Genomic DNA, 12398 nt, shown 5'->3' with positions numbered 1-12398 from the left:
GAGCTTGAATAAGAAGAACCCACTTCCAAGCTCACAAGTCTCCTGTGTTTTACGTCTCCCCCAGCACCCAGCACTATGCTTCATACAAGTAACAGACACTTGCTAAAAGCAAATGAAGATTTTTTTTGACTCCCATGTACAGAAATGTGTGGAAAGGTGGCTAAGTATGTTGAGTCACAATCCTGGGATTGAGCTACTCTTGAGGGAATTTTTAGGGACAGAGACCATCGTTTTCCAGTCTAGGTGGACTGTCCCAGATGCTGACAATGTGTCTGGGTAGGTCACGCTTTTTAGTGAAATGGTGTGAATCACATGAGAATAGTTTCAAATTATTGAGCACTTAACGTGTGCCAGGTGGTGTGCTGAGCAGATTAAAAAAGGAGGGGTCTAAGAGGCTAAGCATCTTGCCCAAGAGCTAGTAAATGGCAGGGCTGAGAAACCTTATTTTGTTAATGCCAAATTGCATGTTCTAACCACTGTGCTTTCTTGCCTCTGATAGATGGCACTTTGGGTAGGGGCATACTTTAGCTCTGTGGGGAATGAGGCATACTGTTCCCTTAATTGCAATGCCTTTTGTCCAAGAGAAGGGTTAAGAAGGGATAAAAACTCTCACAGCAAGGTACTGTTTAAATTGCTTTCCTTTTTATGCAGGCCATTTTTAACAGCAAGTGAGCAATAAATCAATGGTTAACCCCTAGCACAGGTGAGCAGCCAGGACTGAGGAGGGAAAGACAGTAATGATTCACATCAGCTGCAGTGGAAGTCTGTGGTGGGCAGTGAGGCTGGTCTTCTGGGGTGGTGGTCAGAAGGGCCAGCTGCCACAGAGCAGGGCAGGAGGCCAGTGGCACACAAGCAGGCTCAGGGTAGGCCCCTTGTCGGCTTTCCCTTTGGCCTCCAGCCAGGGTAGGACTTTCTCCCCCAGCTCAGGTTATTGTGACCTTGTGATTTGAAGACTTTGAGGCCCCAAACCATTAGCATAATACATAATCATATCACTCAGGGCATGTATCTGTCCAGTGTCCTCTGTGATTTATTGCTAGGGCAAATCAGAAACACATTTATCAGGACAGGGCAGCCACTAGCTATTTTAAGTCCTAAAAATAACTTAACTCGATATGTCTATATACCACACCCAGGCATACACTGACACACGGCCTTAAATACAGGCCCTGAAAAAATCACAATGATTATGTAAAGATTTATCCCGGGAAGGAGCAAGGCTATGGATTTTCCAAAAGTCTTCAGACTCAGCATCTACTGGGTGAAGATCATACAGGCCTAATATTGACTACATGTCCTCTTGATTGTGGCTCATACTCTGTTACTTGTTATATCTAGACTACTTAGGAATTTTGTTTAACTTCATTAACAGTGCCAGGATGTGTCAATCATAGGCCAAAAATGCTATACCTCATTTCAGATGTCCAACTTCTTGCCTCTTGACGGACACTCTCATCTTATATGTCCCCAGTTAGGCAGTATTGCGCCAAGCAGGGATTGGGGTGGGCGTTTGGGGCAGTTTGGTGCAGACCGACCTTGGGACACCTGTATCCTGTATTGGAGTACCTGATTCCAGTCCTGGATTTGCTGTTGATTCCAGCTTCCTGCTAGTATGCTACCTGGAGGTAGTAGATGATGGCTGTAGTCACTGGGTCCCTCCCATCCATGTGGAAGACCCAGATTGAGTTCCATGCTGATCAGTGTGCCAACCGGAGCTGAGGTGTCATTTGAAAACTTGAATGAGAAGTATCCACTTAAAAAAAGATTTATTTGAAAGTCAGAGTTACACAGAGAGAGAAGGAGAGGCAGAGAGAGAGAGAGAGAGGTCTTCTATCTGCTGGTTCACTCCCTAATTGGCCACAATGGCCAGAGCTGTGCTGATCTGAAGCCAGGAGCCAGGAGCTTCCTCCAGGTCTCCCACGCAGGTGCAGGGGCCCAAGCACTTGGGCCATCTTGTACTGCTTTCCCAGGCCATAGCAGAGAGCTGGATTGGAAGTGGAGCAGCCAGGACTTAAAATGATGACCATATAGGATGCCAACATTGCAGGCAGTAGCTTTACCCACTACACCGCAGTGCTGGCCCCAAGAAAAGCATCCACTTTCAATCTCATGTGTTTGTTGAAAGGACTCAGTTACTCATGGCCTGTTGGACTGAGGGCTTCATTGTCTTACTGACTGCTAACCAGGGGTTACTCTCAGTGTCTTGCCATTTGGGCCTTCAAACTGGTCACTTATTCATCAAAATGTGATAGCCAAGTAGATAAAGAAATTCTAGTAGTAAGATGCAAGTGATTAGAGAATATAATTACAAAAATGACATCCCATTACGTCTGCCATATTCTATTGATTAGAAGCAAATAATAGGTTCTGCCTTTTCTAGGAGAGGAGACAGCCAGGAAGTGGTGACGACTGTGGGCTATTTTAGAACCTGTCCAATGCAAATGCTATTTAACACAGTCTTTATCTACTAGTCTGTGCACAATGTCTGGCCGTCAATAAAAAATTACAAGACACACTAAAGAGCAAGAGAAAACCAACAGGAACAGCCTCAGAATTGATTCACATGTTGGAAAAAAAAACCTTTAAAATAGCTACAATTAATATGTTGAAGGATCAAGTGGGCAACATGTAAAAACAGATGGGGGATGTCAGTAAAGCAAGGGTGATTATAAGGAAGAGTCAAGTGGAAATACTAGAAGGAAATACTGAGATGAGGAATTCCTTTGACAGGCTGATTAGTAAAATCAACACAGTTGGGGAAAGACTTGAAGATGTGGCATGGAAACTCTCCATAGTGAAACAGAAGCAAAGGGGTGAAAAAGAATACAACATCTAAGATTTGTGGGACAACATCAAATGGATGCTGTGAGAACCTCAGATAGGATAAACACCATACACCTACATGCACACACACATGCACTCACGCTTTTTGTACCCAAACTGCTGAAAACCAAAGGTAAAGAGTGTGGTGAAGGCAGTCAGAGAGGAAACCTGTTTCACACACAGAGGAACGACAAGAAATGCAGCAGATGTCATCAGAAACAACCTGAGCCGAAAGACAAAGGAGGGATGTCCTAAATAATTAAAAACACAAAGAGCTGTTAGTCCAGAATTCTATGTCCAGAGAAAATACTTTTAATAGGTTAAGATGAAGTAAAAACATTTCCAGAAAAAGAGAAACTGAAGCTATTTATTGGCAGCAGAATTGCATTGCAGAGGTCTGCAAGCAGCAGGACTATTATACTAGACAGAAATTTAGAGTCACAGAAACACAAAACTCAGAAAGGATAAAAATAAAGATAAACCTAAAAGACTTATTATTTTTCATTGCTGTAAAATATTGACTAAAGCAAAATTTATAGCATCATGTTATAAGATTCATAGCACATATAAAAGTAAAATTATGACACAAAATAGGATGGAGAAGATTTAGAAGCATGAGAGAGTTTCACAAATTTGTGGGATAAAGTCATGAAAAGAGTGTATGTGTTTTCCATGGACTTTTTTTTTAGAAGATTTATTTATTTATTTGAAAGGCTGAATTACAGAGTGGCAGAGGCAGAAGGAGAGAGATCTCCATCCACTGATTTACTCCTCAGATGACCGCAATGGCTGGAGCTTCGCTGATCTGAAACCGGGAGCCAGAAGCTTCTTCTGGATCTCTGATGAGAAAAGGAAGAGGAGTAGCTGGGACTTGAACCGGCGCCCATATGGGATGCTGGCACTGCAGGCGGCAGCTTTCCTGCTATGAGATTGAGTGGAAACAGAAGTCTGAGAATAACTAAAGAACTCAAAAAACTCAATGATAAGAAAACAAAAACTTCAATCTTTACAAATAGGCAAGATTCATCTTAGGCCCTGGCCCGCAGGCTTTGGTCCTAAGCCCCATGGCCCAATCACTGGTGTTGGCTCTACCCCCACACTAATGGGATTTGCTGCTCCTACTTCCCTGTACCTCCTCCCCCTCCAAAGGTTTAACAGGAACTGTTCCTGAACACATGGCTCTCACTCACTCTCTCTCTTGATCTCTCTTACTCTCTCCTTTACTCTCTTTTTCCCCTCCTCATCTCTTCCCTCCAGTCTGTCAGGTTTCCCTACCAATAAACCCTTTCCCTTTAAAAAAAAAAAAAAAAAAGGCAAAATACGTGAGTATATAGTTTACCAAAGAAGAAACATGGATGGTATCATTAGTCATTAGGGAAATGAAAGTGAAAATTAGAATCACAAGAAAACAGTACTATATACCTATAAGAATGAGTGACATTTTTAAAATCTGAAAATACCAAGTGTTGACAAGGATGTGGAACAACTGGAACTCTCATACATTGCTGGTAGAAATACCACTTTGCTGGCTCAATGACTTTGGGAAACAGGTTGGCATTTTCTTGCAAAGTTAAGTATACACTTATTATACAGCTCAGCCATCCTATTCCTAGGTGTTTATCCAAAATAAATGTAGGCATATGTCCACAAAAATCTTGGACATGAATACTTTCAACAGCTTTATTTATAATTGTTCCAAACCAAAAAAAAAAAAAATCTGTAAACTGGTGAATAAAAAATCAGACTCTACTCAGCTATAAAAAGCAATGAACTATTGATTTAGGTAACATTATGGAGACAAAAATTAGGTCAATAATTGTCAGGAGCTGAGGATAGGGAGAGATTGATTACAAGGGGACATGAGGGCAGTTCTTAGGGGATGCAAACTGTTCCATGTCTCGAGTGGGGTTGTGGTTGCACAAATATCTGTACATCTTCAAGGGAAGGAATGGATTTTAGTGTATGTGAAGTATACTTCAGGACATCTGACTTTTAAAATGTCATGGCAGGAGGGAAAACAGCTTCGGATTCGGACCCTTGTCCATGAAGACACATTGAATGGAAACCCAAGGGCAGACTCGTCCAAAGTGCTCCCAGGTACCTTAATCTGCTAATGGCATAGAAGTGCAAATTCACTAGTCCAGCCCACTTGGGATTTTTGGTGTGTACCTCTGCTTCCATACTCTGACTTTAGCTTGAGTGAGCAGTGAGGGTGTGGACTTCTGTAGGTGATGTATCAAGGTCAAACCACAAAGATGATAGGAGCATTTGCAGAGTTTAAGGATCTCACCAGCATTGTTCGGGTTTCAGACAAAGCTGGGCAACCATACCAAGTAAACTAGGAGACCTTTGCGTCTGAGGTCAAGGTCAGTGGACTTGTAGAACAAAGGAGGCTTCTGGGGGCATTTCCGCCCTGCATGAGGGCCCCAGCACCAGTTTTGGTGGTCTGTCCCCTCCCTGATTTAAATGTTGGGCTCTTAGTTTAGATATTCTTGCCCCATGGTTTTGCCACATTTTTTTCTTACTCATTTAAAAAATGCTCACCAAAACCTCATGAGGATGTCTCAGCCTGCCTCTCTGGCCCGGGAAATGGTGCCTGGTAAGAACTAAAAATAAAGCCGAAAGGCTCAGGCTGGGTTTCAACGGCAGAACCCAAGAAGTTCGAAGGATTTCTAAACTTGGCCTAAGGCTTTCCTGCATTTCTATTTCAAGTTCAGTCACTTGAGAATTTTCAAAATCTGAGGATCATTCCTTCTTTTTCCTGGTATTCAAAATAGGAGAGCACTGGTTTAACTTGGGAGCACACTGAAATGTGCATTTTGGTCCTTCTGTAATGGGATGATGATGATTGCATAATGAGGCAGTTAACGGCGGAGAGATCAGTCAGACAGCCTGGGTTCAAGTCCCAGCTCCGCCACTGGTTGTCTGTGAGCCTTGGGCAAGTGGTTTGACCTCACTCAGCCTCACTTTCCTTGTCTGAAAAATCAAGGTTGATATGAGGATTAAATAAGATAATGTTTAACACAGATACTAGAGTGCAGGAATACTCTGTGAGCATAGCTCTTTTTATTATTTGAGAGAGAGGGAGAGAGAGAGAGGGAGAGTATGAGCACGCTTCCGTTCTCTGGTTCACTCCTCAAATGTTTACAACGGCCAAGCCTGGGTCATTTTGAAACTGGGAGCCTGGAACTCCATCCAGGTCTCCACTGTGGGTGGCAGAGACCCAAGCACTTGAACTACTTTCTGCTGCTTTCCCAGGTCTTTTAATATGGAGCTGGATCAGAAGTGGGGCAGCCGGGTCCAATTGGTGCCCATGTGGGATGCCAGTGTGTCCTTAGAAACCATATGATGCAAGTGCCAGAGCCCCTGCCAACCCAAGTCCTTGAGTGACCCGTGGGAAATGGGGGCAGACCCCACCCCCGGGGAAGGAAGATCGCCTTGGCAGGAGATAAACCTCTACTGTGTCTGAACCACCGTGTGCTTTGTTGTTTTTCACGGTAGCTATTTCCAGATTACGAGCAACTTCTCATCACCTCCTTCCTTAACTGATACTCCTGTCTTGCTCCCCATTTTCTATTGAAAATTCCTGGTGTAAGTAAAATTAAAAGAGAAAGACTCCTGAGGGACCAATTAACCAACATCAACATCTGGGAGCCCCTGCTGACTGTGCAGAGCATGTCTGCTTTTTGTTTCTGAAGACCCAGGAATCTCGGAAATTAAGCTTCACTGAGACAGAATGCTAAGATGTGGGGATGTGGGGAGGCAGAGATGAGCCGGGTTTTGTTGTTCTTGACGTCACACAGTCTTAGCTACAATAAGTAGGGCTCGCCCAGCCAGGAACCTCCATCTGAGGCTGAGAAAAATGAAGAAAGGCTTAGCTGAGAATAACTGAGATTACTGAGGAAAAACGGGTGCAGGTCGGAATGCACGGTTAATTGCAAGGACTGTAAAGAAAATGCAGTAGGCTTTTTCATCGGCCTGAAGTCTCAGCTCAGTACAGAACCATCAGTCACCCTTACAAACGAGGCCTAGGAGAGTCTCACCACCAGGGTAGGCTGTGTCTCCTCTGCACGTCCCCTGCTGCAATTGTCCCCAAGTCACCGGTGCCAGAATCTTTCTTTCTTCATGTACTTGTCTTGTGCTGAATCTCACTCATCAAAGTCTCCAGACTGCTCTGTTTTCCTCCACTGCACCTGGCAAAATGTTGGCAGCTGCTTTTACCTGTTATTAAAAATGGCTGGCTTGTCGTGAAAGTGACTCACTCATGGCTGTCCCCTCTCTGCCATGGTGACAGGAAGAGGTTTAAAGCTTTGTTATTTCTTGCTTGCAGTCTGAAAAGAAGCCCTTTGACACTGCTGTGTGAGTCACATCTCTAACCATTCCTCCAGCAAATTGCACGCTAGGTCTCGTTTCTCACATGGAGAGCGTGGGGTGAGCTAAGTGCTTCTCAGATTCCATTCTCGGGGCTTGTCATCGAAGGGGTCTGCGGTGGACTAGGAATGCTGGGAGGTCATTAGGTCAGGAGGGCGGGGTCCTCGTGAATGGGATTAGCGCCATTATAAGAAGAGGCCCTACAGCCAGCTCTCTCTCGTCCCACTGTGTGAGAACACAGGGAGAAGTTGCTATATGCAAGCCAGGAAGAAGCCTCTCCCTGGGCGCTGGATCTGCTGCTGCCTTCATCTTGGACTTCCTAACTCCCAGAACTGTGGGAAATAAATGTTTATTGTTTGAGCCACCCGGTCAATGGTAATTGTTATAACAGCAATAACTCACCAAGGTAGTAAATAGATTATGAAAATAGAAGGCAGGACGAATGCTATGTCATAGTAGGTTAAGCCTCCACACGCAGCAGTGACATCCCGGTTGGGTGCCGGTTTGAGTCCCGGCTACACCACTTCCAATCCAGCTCCCTGCTGGTGGACTGCGAAAGCAGTGGAAGATGGCCCAAGTGGTTTGGCCCCTGCAGCCATGTGAGAGACCCAGAAGAAGCTCCTGGCTTCTGGCTCCTGGCTTCGGATCAGCCCAGCTCTGGCTGTTGCAGCCATTTGGGGAGTGAACCACTGGATGGAAGATTTTTCTCTGTCTCTTTCTCTCTCTGTAATTTTGCCTTTCAAATACATAAATACATCCTTAAAAAAATAAGACAAGACCACATAGAAATTCCTTATTGAGTCCCCAAAGCTCCCCAGAGGGACTGAGGGTGGTTTGGGCCATCTGAAAACAAGTATTAGGAGGGGCGTTAAGGAGTTGTGGTGGCTTGGGGCTCATCACCTTCCACTAGAAGCTATGTAGCTCATAGATGGGTGTGTAGGTAGACAGGCAGTGTCCTTGATTGTCAATAGGTCAGCATTGTTAGTTTAAAAACAGAACTACAAATTAAGAATATAGTCTCCCAAGATACTTCAATATACTTCACCCTGTAGCTACAAAGATTACAATATTACTCAAAAGAGAGGAATTTGTACAAAGAAGCTTCCAAAATCCCAGATCATTTATGTTCCAAAAGAACTTTCTCATGAAGAGAATGCCAGGACACATCACAAAACAGAGGAGTTTCTGATTTGTAGTCTCTTAGTAGGAAAACTCATTCTGAGTTATGACAAAGCAACAACTGATGTGAACAGGTAATGAATAATTAATTAAAGCTAGCCTTAAATTAGAAATCCATTTAAAACAGAACCAGTCTGCCTTGTCCTGGAGCCCTTGGCTGTTTTCAGTAGTTTCGGATGATGCTAAATTGGATTGAGGTTTCTTTAAGAAGCTCCAAGGAATGCAGGGGAATGGTTAGTGTCTGGGCTTACATCTTTGTGGGCAGGACAGGAAAGAATGCAGGTTGAACAACTAATCTGCAGTAGATGCCTTACGGATCTATTGTTTTTCATTTGCTTTTCTCAGTTATTGAGGTTAGTCTTACTGCCCTCATTTGCCATATGTAGTTAAGCAAATTGAATAAGGTCATGAGCTACTCAGTGGAAGACGCGCTACTCCAGAGCAGGCCTGTAGGATTCTTGAACTCAGGTTTCCACTGTCAGATGCCCTGATGTCTATCAGAGTGTGTGCACACACTGAATTCGCTTCCTACTGAATGGGGATGATTCAAGGAGACAAACAATGCACGCATGACTTCTACAGTGCCAACAAGAAATTCTAGTCATACCCGTGAACTCCAGAACTTTCTCCCTAAATACTTCAGATACAATCTTGTTCCTTCCAAATGTTTACCTCCCTTCTTGCCCAAGGCAGAGATTCCATTGAAATTAGCTGCATTCAAATTCGCAGTGACAGGGCAGGACAGGTAAATGGGTAGGCTTTGATTTTCCAGCTCATTTCAGCTGTCAAAGCCCACTCTGCTCTCCTTTCTCCGGACTCCAGCAAAGTGGTTGTTGGGCTTTGGTTTGCATAAGAAATAGCTGATGACTTTGTTAATCAATGAATGCTTTGGCGTCTCTCCAGAGATTCAGGAGGTAGAGGGTGAGGCTAAGAATCTGCGTTTTACACAAGTAACCCAGGTGAGCAGGGAAGGTTGAGTTTGTAAGTGCCTTGCTCTTATTACTCTTATTTTCCTTTTTAATTATAATCTCCCTCCCTCGGGGGGTTGAGATTGCTTTTATAAGCCACGCTGCTTGATTCTGTACACCTCTGTAATTGCACAGCTAGGCTACGGTCTGGGTTTTATTTAAGGCTCAGGATAAAGGCAGAAAAACAAAGGTAAGATCTCACTGCCAGAGGCCCTAAGAGGGAGGATGACTTGGGTGGGGCAGAGGAGGCCTCTACCAGAAATACGAGGGTATGCTATGATTCTGTTGGCAAAAATATGGGCATGGAGCCAAAGAAAAACACAAAAGGATGACAAATCTGAAGGAATCAAGGCAGAAAGGTGAAATCCTGGGACAAGCTGAGTCTCGCAGAAAACGCTAAGGGCAAAACAAGGACTTTCCAGGAGCCACATAGCGAGCAAAAACAGTGCAGAACGCAGGGCCAGGAGCAGAGGATGTCACGCTGGCAGACACAGGGCGGAGCAGCGCCGCTCACTGCCGGTCTTCCTTCCCTTCTCCGTCAGGGAGAAAGGTCCCCAGGTGGAAGAATGAACTTGCTTGGATGGAGACAGACTGAAAGGAGGATCTGACTGCTGCATGTGAATGTGACGCCTCAGATCACGTGAATTATATCACAGGGCACTCGGCCTTGGCATTGGAACTTTAAATCTGCCACTGGTTGTCTTTCAAGTGGACAGAGAAAGGGGTTAGTGTGGTGGTGCAGAGGGGTAAGCTGCTGCCTGCGATGCCAGAATCCCACATGGGTGCCGATTGGAGTCCCGGCTGCTCTTCCAATCCAGCTGCCTGCAAATGCACCTGGAAAAGTAGCTGAGGATGGCCCATGTGTTCGTGCCCCTGCATCCAAGTGGGAGACCTGGATTGAGTTCCAGGCTCCTGGCTTTGACCTGGCCCAGCCCAGGCTGTTGTGGCTACTTGGGGAGTGAACCAGGAGGATCTCTCTTTCTCCCTCTCTCTCTCTCTCTCTGTGAATCTCTCTCAGTGTCTGTAACTCTACCTTCAAGATAAATATTAAGAAAAAATAAATATACTTTGGAAATCTAAATTTACTAAATAAAAGTTAAAAAAAAAGAATAAATAAACCCTACAGAGAAAGAGAGGCCAAAGGACTGGAGGCAGGCAGGTTTCCTGGCTTTCCATAAAGTTTATTTCTAGAACCCACAGATGTTACGTCCTTGCAAATTCCTAAAAGAGAGGACTAATCAGAGAATTCAGCAGAACTGAGAAAAGCTAGTGGTGATCACTGGAGCTGGCATAGGCGCCGTGGGAACACAGTATGTCAAAGACTCTGCTTTTTCTTTTTCTTTTCCTCTTTCTTTTTCTGTTTCTGTTTCTTTTTTTTTTTTTTTTTTTTTTTTTTTTTTTTTAGTGTTACCTGTAGCTGTACTGGGGGAAACTGAAGACGGGCCTCAGCACTGTCAGATCCTATGTGTGAAGACTGGCCCAGTTAGCCGCTTAGGGAAAGAGGACCCCGCACTCTGAAAGCAGCCTGTTCTGGAAGCCAACCGTTTGGCTGATCCTCTGGACTCAACCTGGTGGCTCCTCTTACTTCTCATTCCTCTTTTGCATCCTTGCAGACTCGCATCATTTCTGTGTGTCGTCCATGGAGCAAGTTGCCATGGCGACGAGACTCCACCTGGCTTCCCATCTGAGGCTTTTGTCCTGTCTCCTTGATTTACACAGACATTCAGCCCTCTGTCTCTCTAACTCCAGCTCCTGTTCTGACTCCACCTGCTCAAACCACACTACCCCTAGCTCTGCAGTCTGCGCCCTGTTGTCTCAGGCACCTTTCTCAGTTCAGTTCTTACCACAACACCTCTTGTACTCCTCACTCCTTGCTCCTACTACCAAGCTCTCAGCAAAGCCCTTGGGTTATTTGCATTCAAGATGTCAGCTCAGCTCACTGCTATTGCGATTAGGTGAATCCAGAGCTGCTTGGACCACCGTGCCCCAGACCTCTCTCTGGTGCACAACTCACAGACTACCACCGTCCCAGACAACCTTTTTATTAATACGTGGATGAAGACATGGAAGGCTGTATTTTCACATAGGCTGAGGAAGTAGAGGTTGGGTGAGAAGGAATATGTTGGAAGGCAAAACTGAAGTCCAAAAATATGGATAGCTAAGTAGGTAACACTGGGTGCAGCCAAATGTCAAGTCAAGTCCTTATGTTAGAAACAATCAGCTGCACACACATAGCAGAGCTGGCCATGGCCACGAGGACAGGAATTAACATGAAAGTGATCTTAAAGCTTTTGTTGATCTTTAGACCAGGGAAGGGATACCCCACTGTGAAAATTTCCCTTTGACCTCCTCCTGACCTCGTGTTTCCTACCCCTACCTCTCTCCCAGGACAAGCTATGGAACCTAGAATTCCTCTTTCCCAAAGTGGGCCATCCATACAAACCAGAACCTTTTTACCCAAATCCAGCTACAAAAGTTAAAACTACTGCTCTGACTTTCTCCCATCTTTCTAAGAGTCAGCCACAAAGAAATGAAGACCCTCATTCTGGAAAGATCTGCTCTGTACCTGGGAGAAAGAGCTGCTGCAACTGGGAGGTGGGAAGAATCTGATTGGACAGGCTCTCAGTCTGTTAGTGTTGCATCATCGCTTTTTATCCAATCTTATTTCTACATAGTTGGCCATGCTTCCTCAAACCTAAGTATAAAAACAGATAGCACACCCTGGGTCCCTGAGTCTTCCTTCTCAAGGCTCCCATGACATCTAAAACTGTGATCAAGCAAGCTCAACGTGCTCTCCTCTCATGAACCTGTCTTAACATAGGAGTGTTGACCATGACTTTCTATGATGGGCAGGAAGGGGGTCACCCCCTTTTCTGCCCTCACATTAACTGTGTGCTCATTGTGGATCATGTCGCATGGGCTTATGTCATCACTGGTTGAGTTGATAAAAACATAGTGTCAGAAACAGGCATTTGGCCAGTGGTTAAGATGATGTTTGGGATGCCTGCCACCCAAATTGGAATGCTTGGGTTTGAATCCTGACTCTGCTTCCTATCC

Source organism: Oryctolagus cuniculus, chromosome 14 (assembly GCF_964237555.1).
Source record: "Oryctolagus cuniculus chromosome 14, mOryCun1.1, whole genome shotgun sequence".
Classification (NCBI taxonomy): Eukaryota; Metazoa; Chordata; class Mammalia; order Lagomorpha; family Leporidae; genus Oryctolagus; species Oryctolagus cuniculus.
The sequence above is the reverse complement of the archived record's forward strand: the minus strand, read 5'-3'. Positions refer to the sequence as shown.